General features: G+C 48.6%; 3 pseudogenes; all 3 read left to right on the forward strand.

Annotated features, from left to right (window-relative positions):
- Positions 1-6111: 6111 nt before the first annotated feature.
- Positions 6112-6230, forward strand: LOC143958726 (5S ribosomal RNA; annotated as a pseudogene).
- Positions 6231-9885: 3655 nt separating this feature from the next.
- LOC143958608 (5S ribosomal RNA) lies at positions 9886-10004 on the forward strand (annotated as a pseudogene).
- A 323-nt stretch (positions 10005-10327) lies between these two features.
- On the forward strand, positions 10328-10446 carry LOC143958764 (5S ribosomal RNA; annotated as a pseudogene).
- The last annotated feature ends 6549 nt before the right edge of the window (positions 10447-16995 follow it).

The following is a 16995-nucleotide window of genomic DNA, read 5'->3' on the forward strand; positions in this document are numbered from 1 at the left end:
TTTTTTCACTTGTTTCCCAAGGTGACCATCTTGGCGTATGTCAAGAGGGTTGAGAGTGCCCGAAGAGATTACCTATGGCCCCATCACCCTGAAAGCACCCAATCTCGTCTGATCTCGGATGCTAAACAGTACGCTAAACAGTACCTGGATGGGAGACTGCCTGGGAATACCAGGTGCCATAGGCTTCTTTTTTTTTTTTTTTTTATTTAGTAGTATGCAACATACAATGCAAAGGCAACTTCACAGAATGTGTGATACAAATAGTTACAAACAAACGATCATATTGCATGGATATCAGAGCCAATGGTAAGAAGTCAGAGGAGAATAGTACGTGTACAGCTTTGCGGTCATATCAAGATGAGATTAAAGCTCCATCTCGTTGGGATCCTCTACCACTTAAAATATTATTGATACTAGCCCTGCTATCCTCGAAGAGTTTAGATATCCATAGATAGGGGAAGAGTATTGTGTAGTAGTCAAATGGGGTCGGAACATACCATTTTCTTTTCCCTTTTTTGAGTTAAGAAGGGAAATAGTAGAACTGAAAGGAGGGAGAAGGGGAAAGAGAAGATTGGGGAAGGAAATGGCAGAAAAGGAAAAGAAGGGGTAAGGGGGTGTCGTGGGTAGAGTGGATAGGATGGGGTCCCCTCCCAGGGAGCAAGAGACACCCTCGGCTCACCAGCTCATCAGCTGTCCAACGTTTGGAACAGCGATCTCCAACGATCACCATGAGCTTACTATGTCTCGTGGAGGTATTCTTCCGAAAAGCGAAAACTGGGTCCAGTAGAACCATCTGTTCCTATGCTCCTCCGTTTTATCCCTCATTGTGGCAGTCAGGTCTTCCATTCGTTCAATATCATTTACCCTTGCGAACCACTGGGTCACCATTGGAGCAGATTGCTCTTTCCACTGACTTGGGATACAGGCCCTAGCTGCATTGAGGAGATGTTTAAGTAAGGACTTATGATAACGCTTTCTCGACATAGGAGTTAGATTGAGAAGAACTGCTGTGGGATCATTGGCTAAGGAAATGTCTGTGAACTTGTGGATGAGTCTCAAGACAGGCTGCCAGAATGTTTGTAATTTAGGGCATTCCCAGAAAATGTGGAGAATGGTGCCAGCCTGTTGCCCACAGCGACAGCAGCGGTCAGATTGACCGGGGAATATTTTGGCCTACACCACCGGTGTACGATACCAGCGTGTGATCAGCTTATATGAGATCTCCTGATATTTACTGCAGAGTGACGACTTATAGGCGAAAAAGAGTATTCTGTCCTTCTGTGGTTTGGAGAATGTAGTTTGTAAGTCCCTTTTCCATTTAGCTAGGAAGGGTGGATCCGTGGAGGATTGTGCGTCTGTCAGGATTTGGTAGGACCTAGAGAGGAAACCACGAACTGGGCCATCATCCAGGCAAAGTTCCTCGAAGGGGTGGAATTGTCTAGAGAAGAACGAATGGTTAGGTAGTGATCCGAGGAAATGGATTAGCTGTCTAGCTCTCCAGCTATCCAATGCAACAGGTACTTGCTCTAGCAGTATGGTCCCCATGGGAATCAAGCCCGTGGGTCCAAGAAATAGGGCTGCTCTCAGAAGCCCTTTCGGGGGGCTTGCCTGGTAAAGGCCTGGTCAGACAGGCCCGGAGGGAATCTAGGATGTCCAATAATTGGGGTCATAGGAGAAGGAAAGTTAGTCAGGTGGGAAAGGTGAAAAAAACTATCCATCTCGGCGAGCGAGGGGCCAATTAACGGGTGAGTAGTCACACAGGGCTCCAATGGCCTCCCCGCCCAAGGCAGACCAGTCAGTGGAACCCGCACCATCTCCTGCTCTAGCTTGACCCTTAGCTTCAGTTCCCCATGCCGGTGTCTTATCACATATGGTCCCCCATCGGATAGTGTCCGCTGTGTGCTGCGCATGCGCAGTACACAGCAACACAGATTCCGAAAATTGCCGAGCATGAACGGCGCCTGCGCACTGAGTCCAGGTTCTATCCCCACTATCCAAGTGGACATAGAGTAAGAATATAAAAGAGCCGAGCGCAGTGAGGCCGAGCCCGAAGCGTGGCGAGTGAAGCTCGCCTGCGAGGGGCCCTCTAATATTCACAACCCTATGTCCGCTTGGATGGTGGGGCTACCGTTCGGCTTCGGAGATTTTCCGAAGCTTCGTCTGCTCCGTACTGGGCATGCGCAGTACGGCGCAGACACTATATCATGGCCGGACAGTATATGGCAGAACACCAGCACCAGTCAACCACCGGTGTCATGTGCGTCGCTGTGTAATATAGAGCAGGGTCCGGGAAGCCAATACCTCCCCGCAATTTCGGTCGCAACAGCATTGCCCTACCAATACGCATATGTTTTCCGCGCCAGAGGAACTTGATAAAGATTGAGCGAACCGCATGAAAGAAAGTCTGGGGTATTTTGATAGGTAAGGCTTGTAGTAGATACAGATGTCGTGGCATTGCGTTCATATTACAGCGTCCGAACCATGACAGAGCTAGTGGGTCCCATCTCTTAGGGTCCGCTGTAAGCCCATAGGCTTCTTTTTATGTTGTTGGCTTTGACCTGTTTTTTTTGCTTGTTTCTCAAGGCGACCATCTTGGCGTTTGTCAAGAGGGTTGGGCGTGTCTTGAAGAGAATGCTTACGGCCACATCAACCTGAAAGCACCCGATCTTGTCTGATTTCAGAGGCTAAGCAGCGTCAGGCCTGGTTTGTACCTGGATGGGAGACTGCATGGGAAGACCAGGTGCCATAGAAGGATCTGGTCTGGTTAGTGTCTTGATTGGGAGATCGCCTGGGAATACTGGATGCCGTAGGCTTCTTTTTATGTTGTTGGCTTTGACCTGTTTTTTTTAACTTGTTTCCCAAGGTGACCATCTTGGCCTTTGTCAAGAGGCTTCAGAGTGCCCAAAGAGAGTGCCTACGGCCAAATCACCCTGAAAGAGCCCAATTAAATGGCTTAATATTGTAGGGAGGAAGTATCGCTGTTCAATGGTAAGAGATTGAAAGCTTAGCTTGAAAATGGCCGAGAAATAGTTGCGTTAGTCTAAATTTAAAGGATATGCCGGTACCAATGAGAAAGCTTATATTAGACTAGTTGATCTTTGCATTACACAATCCTATTATTATTATTATTATTATTAATAAGATCATAGTGCAGAGAGATACTCAGTTAATGTCAGAGATACTCGGTCAATATCAGAAAAGCAATAAAACTGTTTACATCGTTAGAGAGCGATGGTTACATTACTCTTAGTATGTGCAGCATGTCTGGTAGCAAATGGATGGTTTTGTGAACATTTTGCATTAAGGTACAATTAGCGGTAGAACTCATGGAAGTGAATAGATTTAAGCGGATTTTGAGATAGTACTCTCCATTTCTAATAAGAAATAAAGAAAAATAAGTCAGGATGGTGTGTCAGGACTGTCACATACTCACAGTCCCGGTACAAATATGCAAAATAGAGCAAAAGCGTACATGGTTTATTTTGATGTATGATAGTTTTATTGCATGCTTGATGTGGATGATTAAAATCGTGTAGTGATCTATATTTAGCATAAGAATGAAAAGGCATAACATGGCAATGAGACAAACTCCATTAGAGATGTGAGCTAGATGAAATGATGAGATGTCTCTGTATAGCCCAGATTGTCTTCTGTTATCACTTATTCTACCCTCTAAATTCACTAGCCTCTCTATATACACCAGTATGTTTACACTAGCCGGTCTTCTGCATACAATAGCCTGTCTTCGATATACACTAGCCTATGTTCTGAATACACTAGCCCGTCTTCTGTCTTCTGTATCCTCTGTATAAACTAGCATCTCTGTATACCCCAAACTGTCTTCTGTAAAAATTTGTCTCTCTTTATAGCCTGTCTAGCCTTTCTTCTGTACACACTAGCTTCTCTGTATACACTAACCAGGCTTCTATATATACAATAGCTTCACTCTATGCACTAGCCTCTCTGTATAATCTAGCCTCTCTATATACCCTAGATAGTGTTCTGCATCTCCGTAGTGGTAGCCTCTCCGTAGAAGCCAGCCTTTATTCTGTATTCGCTAGCCTTTCTTCTGTATGCTGTAGTCTTCTATATATACTAGCTTCTCTGTACACCCTTGCATCTCTGTAATACACTAAACGTGTATGGGAGACTATCTGTGAATACCAGGTGCCGTACATCTTTGTATATACTAGCCTCTCTTTAAATTAGCCTCTCTGTGTACCCCAGCCTCATTGTTTACTCTAGCATCTCTGTATACTCAAGCCTATCTGCATACACGAGTCTGTATTCTGTATTCACTAGCCTGTATTCACTAGCCTTATATATACTAGCTTCTCGCTTCTCTGTACACCCTTGCATCTCTGTACACTAGACTCTCTGAATACACTAAACCCTCAAGTATACCACAGCCTGTCTTCTGTATACATTAGACTGTAAAAACTAGCTAGAATACACCAGCCTGTCTTCTTTACCCAATAGACTCTCTGTATGCACTACCCAGTCTTCTGTATACACTGTCAGCTTTGATGTATACCCAAGCCTGTCTTCTGTATACACTAGTTTCTCTATATGCACTGTCCTTTCTGTATACTCTCGACCCTCTCTATACATTAACCTCTCTATATACACTAACATCTTTGTATATACTAGCCTCTCTTTAAATTAGCCTCTCTGTGTACCCCAGCCTCACTGTTTACTCTAGCATCTCTGTATACTCAAGCCTATCTACATACACGAGTCATCTGTATTGTGTATTAACTAGCCTTTCTTCTGTATGCTGTAGTCTTCTATATATACCAGCTTCTCTGTACACCCTTGCATCTCTGTAAACACTGTGTAAACTAGCCAGTCTTATGTATACACTCGCCGACTGTATACACTAGACTCTCTGAATACACTAAACTCTCTGTATACCACAGCCTGTCTTCTGTATACACTAGACTGTAAAAACTAGCTAGAATACACCAGCCTGTCTTCTGTACCCACTAGGCTCTCTGTATACACTACCCAGTCTTCTGTATAGAATGTCAGCTTTCATGTATACCCTTTCTGTATACACTGCTTCTCTATATGCACTGTCCTTTCTGTATACACTCGACTCTCTCTATACACTAACCTCTCTATATACACTAACATCTTTGTATTTGTCTTTAAACTAGCCTCTCTGTGTACCCCAGCCTCACTGTTTACTCTAGCATCTCTGTATACTCAAGCCTATTTACATACACGAAACCTGTATTCTGTATTCACTAGCCTTTCTTCTGTATGCTGTAGTCTTCTATATATACCAGCTTCTCTGTACACCCTAGCACTGTAACAGTGCTAGGTTCCTGTATTACAGAAACAGAACACCAGCAATAAGGTGTATACTGTGCAGGAGGCACACAACACCGACTCTAACTTCTGCACTGCAGATGCATGTATTGCAGAAATTGAACACCAGTAATAAAGGGTAGCTTCAGGTGTGTACTGTGCAGGAGGCACATAACACCCACTGTAACAGTGCTAGGTTCCCAAGCAGTAAAGACACTGTCCCTGCCTATCGTCCTCTTTCCCTGACCACCGCAACACACTATACAAGGCCGCCGTGCTGGCGGCCTTATATAGTGTGGGGTGTGTACTAAACCCCCCTGAGCTATAATTGGCCACAGGAATCCTGCCTGTGGTGAATTGTGGCTCTCCTCACAGAGGATGTCACATTTGTTCTTATTATATAGAACCTATTATGCTCCTCGTAAACTTTTTCAGTTTGGCCGAACGGCCGGACTCAAGTTGCCCCCGGTGCGGGAACATGGGGGAGACATGATGCACATGTTTTGGAGATGCCCGAAGTTGATCCGCTACTGGACAGAGGTGACAGGAACCATTGATCGGGTGGTTGGAACCTCCACCAGGATGGAGGCGAAGTATTGTCTCCTGGGATTAGTTGAAGGAGTTGGAAACCCGGGAAGTAGCCAGATGGCAGTTCTGAGATGCCTATTTCAGGCAAGGAAACTGATTGCTCAACCCTGCTTAGCCTCCAATGTTGGCAATGACTTGGTTTTTTTCGCTTGTTTCCCAAGATGACCATGTTGGCGTTTGTCAAGATGGTTGAGAGTGCCCGAAGAGATCGCCTATGGCCCCATCACCTTGAAAGTGCCTGATCTTGTCTGATCTCGGAGGCTAAGCATTGTCGGGCCTGATTAGTAACTGGATGGGAGACCAACTGGGAATACCAGGTGCCGTAGGATTCTTTTTATGTTGTTGGCGTTGACATGGTTTTTTTTTTCCGCTTGTTTCCCAAGGTGATCATCTTGGCATTTGTCAAGAGGGCTGAGAGAGCCCAAAGAAATCTCCTACGGCCACATCCCCCTGAAAGCGCCCAATCTCATCTGATCTCAGAGGCTAAGCAGGGTCCGGCCTGGATAGTACCTAATTAAAGGTGCCGTAGGAATCTTTTTATATTGTTGGCTTTGACCTGTTTTTCTTTCGCTTGTTTCCCAAGGTGACCATTTTAGCATCAGTCAAGAGTTTTGAGTATGTCCCAAAGCGTTCGTCTGAGGTCACATCACCCTGAAAGCGCCAAATCTCAGAGGCTAAGCAGGGTCTGGGTCAGATGGGAGACCGCCAGGGTCTATGTTGTTGGCTTTGACCTGTTTTTTTTCCCTTGTTTCCCAAGGTGACCATCTTGGCATTTGTCAAGAGGGTTGAGAGTGCACAAAGAAATTGCTTACGGGCACAACACCCTGAAAGCGCCCAATCTCGTTTGGTCTCAGAGGCTAAGCAGGGTTGGGCCTGGTTTGTACCTGGATGGGAGACCGCCTGGATTTTCCAGATGCCGCAGGCTTCTTTTTATGTTGTTGGCGTTGACTTGTTTTTTTTGTTTGTTTCCCAAGGTGACCATTTTTGGCGTTTGTCAAGAGGGTTGAGCGTGCATTTGATCTCAGAGGCTAAGCAGGGTTGGGACATGGTTAGTACCTGGATGGGAGACCGCCTGGGATTTCTCGATGCCATAGGCTTTAGGTTTAAGCTGTTGGCATTGACTTATTTTTTTTATTTTTTTTATTCTTTTATTAAGTAGAACAACATAAATATAACAGTCAACCATACAGCATGACCCAGGGTCACAATTACATGCTAACAAAAAATAGGCAGCCAAATAACTCTGGGTTCTCAGAGGGGAGTCCTACAGTTTCATGCAGAAAATAGAGAAACCCCACCTCGGACATGTAGTACAGTATAACTAATGCAGCCCTGTTCGGACAAATGTAATCATGGAGAGCAACTGGGACCACAGCGAGCCAGCTTATCATGACCTATGTGAACCAGAGTAAAATATGAGCCGGTCGTGTCCAGAACCCTGGGGCTCTTCTGGGTCCCAAAGGCTAGTAAGGAGACAAGGCATAGTCAAAAGGGAGGACGGGGGAAGAAGAGAGTGCAAAGACGGAGAGAGAGGAGGTGGGGGGATATCGGCGGGGAAAAAAAGAAAAATAAAGACAAAAAGGGAGGGGGGGAATGCCACCCAGGGCAGACATGGCCTACGTAGGTAATTGTTAGATGTTCAGTCGTTTTCTGGGACGGGGGCACTGCTCACCTCCCGAATGTAGTCTCGAGTACCAGTAAAATACCTCCAGGGCCTCCATGTAACACTAAATGCCTCTTCAGTGTTGTGAAGGGTGGCGGTCAATTCTTCCATCCGGAGAATATGATTGACTTTGGAATACCACAGCACCTTGGATGGGGGCTGAGGCTGCCTCCACAGTGCGGGAATGCAGGCCCGGGCGGCATTCAGGAGTTGCATTGTGAGGGTTTTTTTGTATTTTCGAACAGGCTGTTCGGTCAAGTGTAGAAGGCACGCTACTGGGAACCCAAAAGTTCCTCAAGGTCGGGCATGCCCAGAAAAGGTGTCCCATGGTCCCCATATCTGAATTTCACCTCCAACAAACATCCGGGATCGATCTATCCATTTTATTCAGAAGGTATGGGACTCTATACCAGCGTGAGACTATCTTGTATCTTGATATTGGTTTGCGATGGAAGCTTTATGTACTAAGGTCAGGATCTTCCCTATCTGTTGTGGGGTAAATGTGATGCCTAAGTCCCTCTTCCATTTGTGGATAAATGGTGGGGTCGACTCCTCCTCCTGACTACTCAATAGGTTGTACAGGAGGGAGAGGGTGTGTCGCACAGGTTCCCTTTTGTGACAGATGGATTTATAGGGTGTCAGGTCTCTAGGAGTTTAGGGGGCCCTTTGTATGGCCAGAAGAAAGGGACGAAGTTGATAAGCACTAAACAAGTCAAGCGGAGGGTCAGAAAGCTCGGCGTCAGTTTGCGTGGTCGGGAGCCCTCCCGTGGGCCACACCTCTCCCAGACGCTGTTTCCCCACCACTGTCAACTGTCGCAGTTTCTTGTTGGTAAATCCCGGTGGGAAGTCTGGATTACCTATAACCGGAGTCATTGGTGATGGCAGGGGAGCAATGTGTGTGCAGCGGAACAACCTCCGCACAACAGCCAACGTAGCTCCCACTACGGGGTGACCTCTGAGGTCTTTTGGTAGGGAGGACAGGAGCCACGGGGAGGTCAATAGGGGAATGGATCCATCCTCAATCTCCATCTCCACCCACTGCTTGTGTGGGCCATTACAATGCCAATCAACGACTCTCGCTAGCAGAGTCACTCTGTAGTATTGTCTGAGATCTGGGAGACCCAGACCCCCCTTGTCCTTTGGTCTGGCAAGCAATTGCAAACGGGCTCTGGGCGGTTTGCGCGCTCAAATAAAGTCCCGGAGCAGCACCTGCAGTTGTCTGAAAAAAATTGGGGGTAACCAGATCGGTAATGTCTGGAACATGTATAAGATCCGAGGGAGGGCCATCATTTTGAATGCATTACAGCGCCCGAACCAGGTCAGTGTTAAAGCATGCCAGTTTCCCAAATCAGATTTCAGTCTATCCAGGAGAGGGACAAAATTAAGCAGGTACAATTGCGCTAAATCCGCTGCGATGTCAACGCCCAGTTAACGTATAGATTTTTCAGCCCAGTAGAATGGAAAAGCGGACCGGAGCCTCTTGGCCTCACCATCCGGGACCGATATATTCAATACAGCCGACTTGGCGCAATTGTTTTTATAGTTTGATAGGCTGCCGTGTCGCTGTAGAGACGCAAGTATTTTGGGAAGCAAAATGTTTGGATTGGAGACGGAAAAAATTAGATCGTCAGCGTACGCCGCAATTTTGTGGTGTGCCGAGGGTTTGGATATGCCAGTAATATTCGGGTCATTCCGAACGTGACACATAAGTGGTTCCAGTGTCAGAATTAAAATTAGGGGAGACAGATGGCACCCCTGCCTCGTCCCATTAGTGATGGGGAAAGAGTCCGAGCACCCCTCGGTCACCCGTACCGCTGCCGACGGCGTGGAGTAAAGCGACATTACCCAGCTCATCATGTTGGGGCCAAGACCTATATGTTCCAGGGTGGCCTGCATAAAGTGCCAGGCCACCCTGTCAAAGTCCTTCTCCGCGTCCGTTGACAACATAAGCAAGGGCCTTCCCTGTTAATGCGCCGCATGGATTAAATTGAGGACTCGGGCCGTATTGTCTCTAGCTTCCGACTTATTTATATTTTTTTGCTTGTTTCCCAAGGTGACCATCTTGGCATTTGTCAAGAGGGTTGAAAGTGCCTGAAGAGATTGCCTACGGGCACATCACCCTGAAAGCACCCGATCTCGTTTGATGTTGGAGGCTAATAGAGTCGGGCCTTGTTAGTACCTGGATGGGAGACCGCCTGGGAATACCAGGTGTCGTAGACTTCTTTTTATGTTGTTGGCGTTGACCTGTTTTTTTTTTCGCTTATTTCCCAAAGTGACCATCTTGGTGTTTGTCAAGAGGGTTGAGAGTGCCTGAAGAGATTGCCTATGGCCACATCACTCTGAAAGCACCCAATCTCGTCTGATCTTGGAGGCTAAGAAGAGTCTGGCCTGGTTAGTACCTGGATGGGAGACCACCTGGGATTACCAGTTATTGTAGGCTTCTTTTTATGTTGTTGGCGTTGATTCGTTTTTTTTTTTTTCTTGTTTCCCAAGGTGACCATCTTGGCATTTGTCAAGAGGGTTGAGAGTGCCCAAAGAGATCGCTTACAGCAGCATCACCCTGAAAGAGCCCTATCTCTTCTCTTCTCTGAGGCTAAGAAGGGTTGGGCCTAGTTAGTACCTGGATGGGAGATGGCGTTGGAATACCAGGTGCCGTATTCTTCTTTTTATGTTGTTGACATTGACCTGTTTTTTTTTTTCACTTGTTTCCCAAGGTGACCATCTTGGCATTTGTCAAGAGGGTTGAGAGTGCCCGAAGAGATCACCTATGGCCCCATCACCCTGAAAGCGCCCAATCTCGTCTGATCTCGGATGCTAAACAGTGTCGGGCCTGGTTAGTACCTGGATGGGAGACCGCCTGGGAATACCAGGTGCCATAGGCTTCTGTTTTTTTTATTTTTTATTTAGTAGTATGCGACATACAATGTAAAGGCAACTTCACAGAATGTGTGATACAAATAGTTACAATCAAATGATCATATTGCATGGATATCAGAGCCAATGGTAAGAAGTCTGAGGAGAATAGCACGTGTACAGCTTTGCGGTCATATCAAGATGAGATTAAAGCTCCATCTCGTTGGGATCCTCTACCACTTAAAATATTATTGATACTAGCCCTGCTACCCTCGAAGAGTTTAGATATCCATAGATAGGGGAAGAGTATTGTGTAGTAGTCAAATGGGGTCGGAACATACCATTTTCTTTTCCCTTTTTTGAGTTAAGAAGGGAAATAGTAGAACTGAAAGGAGGGAGAAGGGGAAAGAGAAGATTGGGGAAGGAAATGGCAGAAAAGGAAAAGAAGGGGTAAGGGGGTGTCGTGGGTAGAGTGGATAGGGTGGGGTCCCCTCCCAGGGAGCAAGAGACGCCCTCGGCTCACCAGCTCATCAGCTGTCCAACGTTTGGAACAGCGATCTCCAACGATCACCATGAGCTTACTATGTCTCGCGGAGGTATTCTTCCGAAAAGCGAAACTGGGTCCAGTAGAACCATCTGTTCCCATGCTCCTCCGTTTTATCCCTCATTGTGGCAGTCAGGTCTTCCATTCGTTCAATATCATTTACCCTTGCGAACCACTGGGTCACCATTGGAGCAGATTGCTCTTTCCACTGACTTGGGATGCAGGCCCTAGCTGCATTGAGGAGATGTTTAAGTAAGGACTTATGATAATGCTTTCTCGACATAGGAGTTAGATTGAGAAGAACTGCTGCGGGATCATTGGCTAAGGAAATGTCTGCGAACTTGTGGATGAGTCTCAGGACAGGCTGCCAGAATGTTTGTAATTTAGGGCATTCCCAGAAAATGTGGAGAATGGTGCCAGTCTGTTGCCCACAGTGACAGCAGCGGTCAGATTGACCGGGGAATATTTTGGCCAACACCACCGGTGTACGATACCAGCGTGTGATCAGCTTATATGAGATCTCCTGATATTTACTGCAGAGTGACGACTTATGGGCGAAAAAGAGTATTCTGTCCTTCTGTGGTTTGGAGAATGTAGTTTGTAAGTCCCTTTTCCATTTAGCTAGGAAGGGTGGATCCGTGGAGGATTGTGCGTCTGTCAGGATTTGGTAGGACCTAGAGAGGGAACCACGAATTGGGCCATCATCCAGGCAAAGTTCCTCGAAGGGGTGGAATTGTCTAGAGAAGAACGAATGGTTAGGTAGTGGTCCGAGGAAATGGATTAGCTGTCTAGCTCTCCAGCTATCCAATGCAACAGGTACTTGCTCTAGCAGTATGGTCCCCGTGGGAATCAAGCCCGTGGGTCCAAGAAATAGGGCTGCTCTCAGAAGCCCTTTTGGGGCTTGCCTGGTAAAGGCCTGGTCAGACAGGCCCGGAGGGAATCTAGGATGTCCAATAATTGGGGTCATAGGAGAAGGGAAGTTAGTCAGGTGGGAAAGGTGAAAAAAACTATCCATCTCGGCGAGCGAGGGGCCAATTAACGGGTGAGTAGTCACACAGGGCTCCAATGGCCTCCCCGCCCAAGGCAGACCAGCCAGTGGAACCCGCGCCATCTCCTGCTCTAGCTTGACCCATAGCTTCAGTTCCCCATGCCGGTGTCTTATCACATATGGTTCCCCATCGGATAGTGTCCGCTGTGTACTGCACATGCGCAGTACACAGCAACACAGATTCCGAAAATTGCCGAGCATGAACGGCGCCTGCACACCGAGTCCAGGTTCTATCCCCGCTATCCAAGTGGACATAGAGTAAGAATATAAAAGAGCCGAGCGCAGCGAGGCCGAGCCCGAAGCGTGGCGAGCAAAGCTCGCCTGCGAGGGACCCTCTAATATTCACAACCCTATGTCCGCTTGGATGGTGGGGCTACCACCTACACTCACCGCGCAGGCGCCGTTCAGCTTCGGAGATTTTCCGAAGCTTCGTCTGCTCCGTACTGCTCATGCGCAGTACGGCGCGGACACTATATCATGGCCGGACAGTATATGGCAGAACACCGGCACCAGTCAACCACCGGTGTCATGTGCGTCGCTGTGTAATATAGAGCAGGGTCCGGGAAGCCAATACCTCCCCGCAATTTCGGTCGCAATAGCATTGCCCTACCAATACGCATATGTTTTCCGCACCAGAGGAACTTGATAAAGATTGAGCGAACCGCATGAAAGAAAGTCTGGGGTATTTTGATAGGTAAGGCTTGTAGTAGATACAGAAGTCGTGGCATCGCGTTCATCTTCCACACATTACAGCGTCCGAACCATGACAGAGCTAGTGGGTCCCATCTTTTAAGGTCCGCTGTAAGCCCATAGGCTTCTTTTTATGTTGTTGGCTTTGACCTGTTTTTTTTTTCTTGTTTCTCAAGGCGACCATCTTGGCGTTTGTCAAGAGGGTTGGGCGTGTCTTGAAGAGAACGCTTACGGCCACATCAACCTGAAAGCACCCGATGTCGTCTGATTTCAGAGGCTAAGCAGCGTCAGGCCTGGTTAGTACCTGGATGGGAGACTCCCTGGGAAGACCAGGTGCCATAGAAGGATCTGGTCTGGTTAGTGTCTTTTTTTTTTTTTATTCTTTATTTATGGATTGCAGGTAATACAGAGACAAACTGTAAAAGACATAGATCCCTCAGTTTTCCAGGTTAACAAAAATACATAGTTAATACTTCGTGGGGGACCGGGGGAAACCTAACAACTTATGTCAGCAGCAGCCCCAGCCGTGGCTAGGCCACCACATTATCCCACTCTAATGATCTGGCACCCCAGTGTCTACTTATAAACCAGGGCAGTCCCCGGGGCGATCCCCCTCAAGGCCCAGACTGAGGGGCCTCTAACATCGGTCACCTTCATTCTATTGGTCAAAGAGCTCAGCCGGGACCACCCCGAGGGCCGCCAACCCCTGGCTGGGAAATCGAGGGAACAAAACGAAAAGATCCTTGCAATCACCATGTATTTTAATTATACTTGGGAGTTAGGGGGTAGGGAAAGAGGGGGGAGCAAATGGGCAGGAGAAGGGGATGGGGGTAGAAAGAATGAAAGTTATAGGGGGCTAACAGTGCTACGAGGCAGACGGGGGAGAGAGTGAACCAGGGTGGTATACGAGAAGGGAGAGAAAGAAAGAGGACTCCGATGGGTTCCCACGGCCGGACCCTTCCCTCTATACACGTGCCAGAGCCTACAGATAGGATCTGTATGCGTCGGAAAACCTGAACAGGCTCCAAGACAACCAACGAGCAGTGTGCTCTTCCTCCCTGTCGCCTAACGCTGATGTGAGCTGTTCCATACGGTAGATGTCGAGTCCAGGTTCTATCCCCACTATCCAAGTGGACACAGAGTAAGAATATAAAAGAGCCGAGCGCAGCGAGGCCGAGCCCGAAGCGTGGCGAGCGAAGCGTGGCGAGCGAAGCTCGCCTGCGAGGGGCCCTCTAATATTCACAACCCTATGTCCGCTTGGATGGTGGGGCTACCACCTCCACTCACCGCGCAGGCGCCGTTCAGCTTCGGAGATTTTCCGAAGCTTCGTCTGCTCCGTACTGCGCATGCGCAGTACGGCGCGGACACTATATCATGGCCGGACAGTATATGGCAGAACACCGGCACCAGTCAACCACCGGTGTCATGTGCGTCGCTGTGTAATATAGAGCAGGGTCCGGGAAGCCAATACCTCCCCGCAATTTCGGTCGCAATAGCATTGCCCTACCAATACGCATATGTTTTCCGCGCCAGAGGAACTTGATAAAGATTGAGTGAACCGCATGAAAGAAAGTCTGGGGTATTTTGATAGGTAAGGCTTGTAGTAGATACAGAAGTCGTGGCATCGCGTTCATCTTCAACACATTACAGCGTCCGAACCATGACAGAGCTAGTGGGTCCCATCTTTTAAGGTCCGCTGTAAGCCCATAGGCTTCTTTTTATGTTGTTGGCTTTGACCTGTTTTTTTTTGCTTGTTTCTCAAGGTGAGCATCTTGGCGTTTGTCAAGAGGGTTGGGCGTGTCTTGAAGAGAACGCTTACGGCCACATCAACCTGAAAGAACCCGATCTCGTCTGATTTCAGAGGCTAAGCAGCGTCAGGCCTGGTTAGTACCTGGATGGGAGACTCCTTGGGAAGACCAGGTGCCATAGAAGGATCTGGTCTGGTTAGTGTCTTGATTGGGAGATCGCCTGGGAATACTGGATGCCGTAGGCTTCTTTTTATGTTGTTGGCTTTGACCTGTTTTTTTTAGCTTGTTTCCCAAGGTGACCATCTTGGCCTTTGTCAAGAGGCTTCAGAGTGCCCAAAGAGAGTGCCTACGGCCAAATCACTATACTATATATCTATATCTATAATAATAAATAATATTTTTAGTTATTATATATAAGATACTATATAGGGGATTTGGCCGTAGGCACTCTCTTTGGGCACTCTGAAGCCTCTTGACAAAGGCCAAGATGGTCACCTTGGGAAACAAGCTAAAAAAAACAGGTCAAAGCCAACAACATAAAAAGAAGCCTACGGCATCCAGTATTCCCAGGCGATCTCCCAATCAAGACACTAACCAGGGGGGGCGTGGCCTAGGCATGAAGGAGTGAGGACGCTCTTTTCCGGAGCTCCCGGTCCGTGACCCCTCCGCACCCCTTTACCACAGTTTGGTCGCATATTTCGGCATCGCCGACATCTCCGCGCTTCGGCGGAACACAGCCAGCCGAGCGGGGTCCGCCGCTGCTGCCATGGACAGGTACTTGGTCCCGCTGCAGCCTCCGGCCTCCACGCCGGATCCAGCCAAGATGGCGCCCGCGGCCTCCGGCGCTCCAGGACACGCGGCACAGAGGGAAGGTGAGCAGACTGCTATGCAGGGACACGACATGCCCCCGTTCTCCCCGCCTAGTGACTTGTCCCCGTGTCTCCCCCGCTCACTGTCCATGGCCTCGCTTGACAGCCCGGACCATAGCGGCCTGCCACCCTGGTTCCCTCACAACTCCCAACTGTCCCAGAGACCCTCCCGCAGTGGAAGCCTCATCCCAGGACCGAATGGCCAGGCTGCTCTCGCCTCAGACACACAGGGGGACCCACCGCTGCCACCAGCACCAGCATTATTGGGGGACAAGGCCATCCTAGCTTTACTCCAAAACCTTCCCACTAAAGCAGACTTTAGCTGTATGGCAGCCAGGATTGAAACGACCTTGCGACATGAAATCGCAGGGGTCAAACGTGACGTGTCGGCTACGAACGAGCGGGTGACCACCCTGGCATCGGATGTGACCTCCCTGACCACTGATGTTTCTGGCCTGCAAGCCGCACATGATACCCTTGCTGACAGAGTGGCACAGTTGCAACTCCTAGTGGATGACCTTGAGAATCGCAACCGCAGATGCAACATCAGGATCAGAGACTTGCCCGAAGCCACTGGCCAGGCAGACCTCAAAGCCACAGTTACAGCTATATTTAACGCCTGTCTGGACTGCGCTGCTGACACAGTAATAGCCATTGATAGAGTCCACAGGACCCTGGGCCCCAGGAGCCCCACAGAGAACCGGCCACGTGACGTTTTATGCTGTCTCCACAATTACTCAGTTAGGGAGGATGTCCTGCAAGCGTCGTGGCGCAAAGGCAGCATTGATTTTGACGGGGCCCAAGTCACCCTTCTGCCAGATGTATCCCGCAAGACCTTCCAGATGAGACGCTGTCTGCGACCCCTTCTGGAACACCTAACTGAACGGAGGATTCCATACAAGTGGGGCCATCCGTTTCACCTTATAGTGCGCAAAAATGGGAGGCCCCTTGCGCTACGACACCCTTCGGAGGTCCCGTCCTTTCTGGAGGCTTTGGGCCTGCCCTCGGTTCAGGTCCCCGACTGGTTGGCTCCTGTTGTCCCCCAGGGAGCAGTGGCCCCGACGAACAACCCCTCAACCAGGCCACAGAGAGTGAGACGCCACCGTCAATCCCAACGTCAGAGATCGCAGGCCCCCCAAGATCGTGAACCCTGAGAGAGTACAGTAATTTTCCGTTATTCCTGTGTTATACCCTTTTTTTTTGTTTTCTTTTTCTCTACCAACATAGACGGCTGGAGTATCCAGCTTTGTGTTGTTTACCATGCCACGGGCCATTGTTCCCAGTGCCCCCGCTAGGGGAGAGGAAGGACATTGGAAGAACAGAGTTGGACACTGCGCTTCCTGGACGAAGCCCTGAGTCATTGGCGGTACTGTTCACCATTCTCGTTACTGTTTATCTACAGGTGCCCTAGTCTCGGCGCTCTTTGTGTTTTTGGACTGCCTGGTGGTGCCCCCCGGGTGCCCCTGGGCGGCGTTCCCGCTCCCTCCCCCTCTCCTCCCCCCCCCTTTTTTTCCATTTTTTTTTGGGGGGGGGAGGGGCGGGTGCCTGGGTGGTATAAATTTATCTATACTCTGTGTTGAAAAGTTTAATATGTTGGTCTAATTATGCACTGTTCTACTGTTGTTAACTGCCCGATACCTGCTGCAGTGATGTTCTATAATGCGTTTGATGTCGTAGTT

The sequence above is a fragment of the Lithobates pipiens genome, unplaced genomic scaffold, assembly GCF_037356315.1.
Source record: "Lithobates pipiens isolate NorthernLeopardFrog02 unplaced genomic scaffold, aLitPip1_a1.2 Scaffold_61, whole genome shotgun sequence".
In the NCBI taxonomy this organism is placed as follows: Eukaryota; Metazoa; Chordata; class Amphibia; order Anura; family Ranidae; genus Lithobates; species Lithobates pipiens.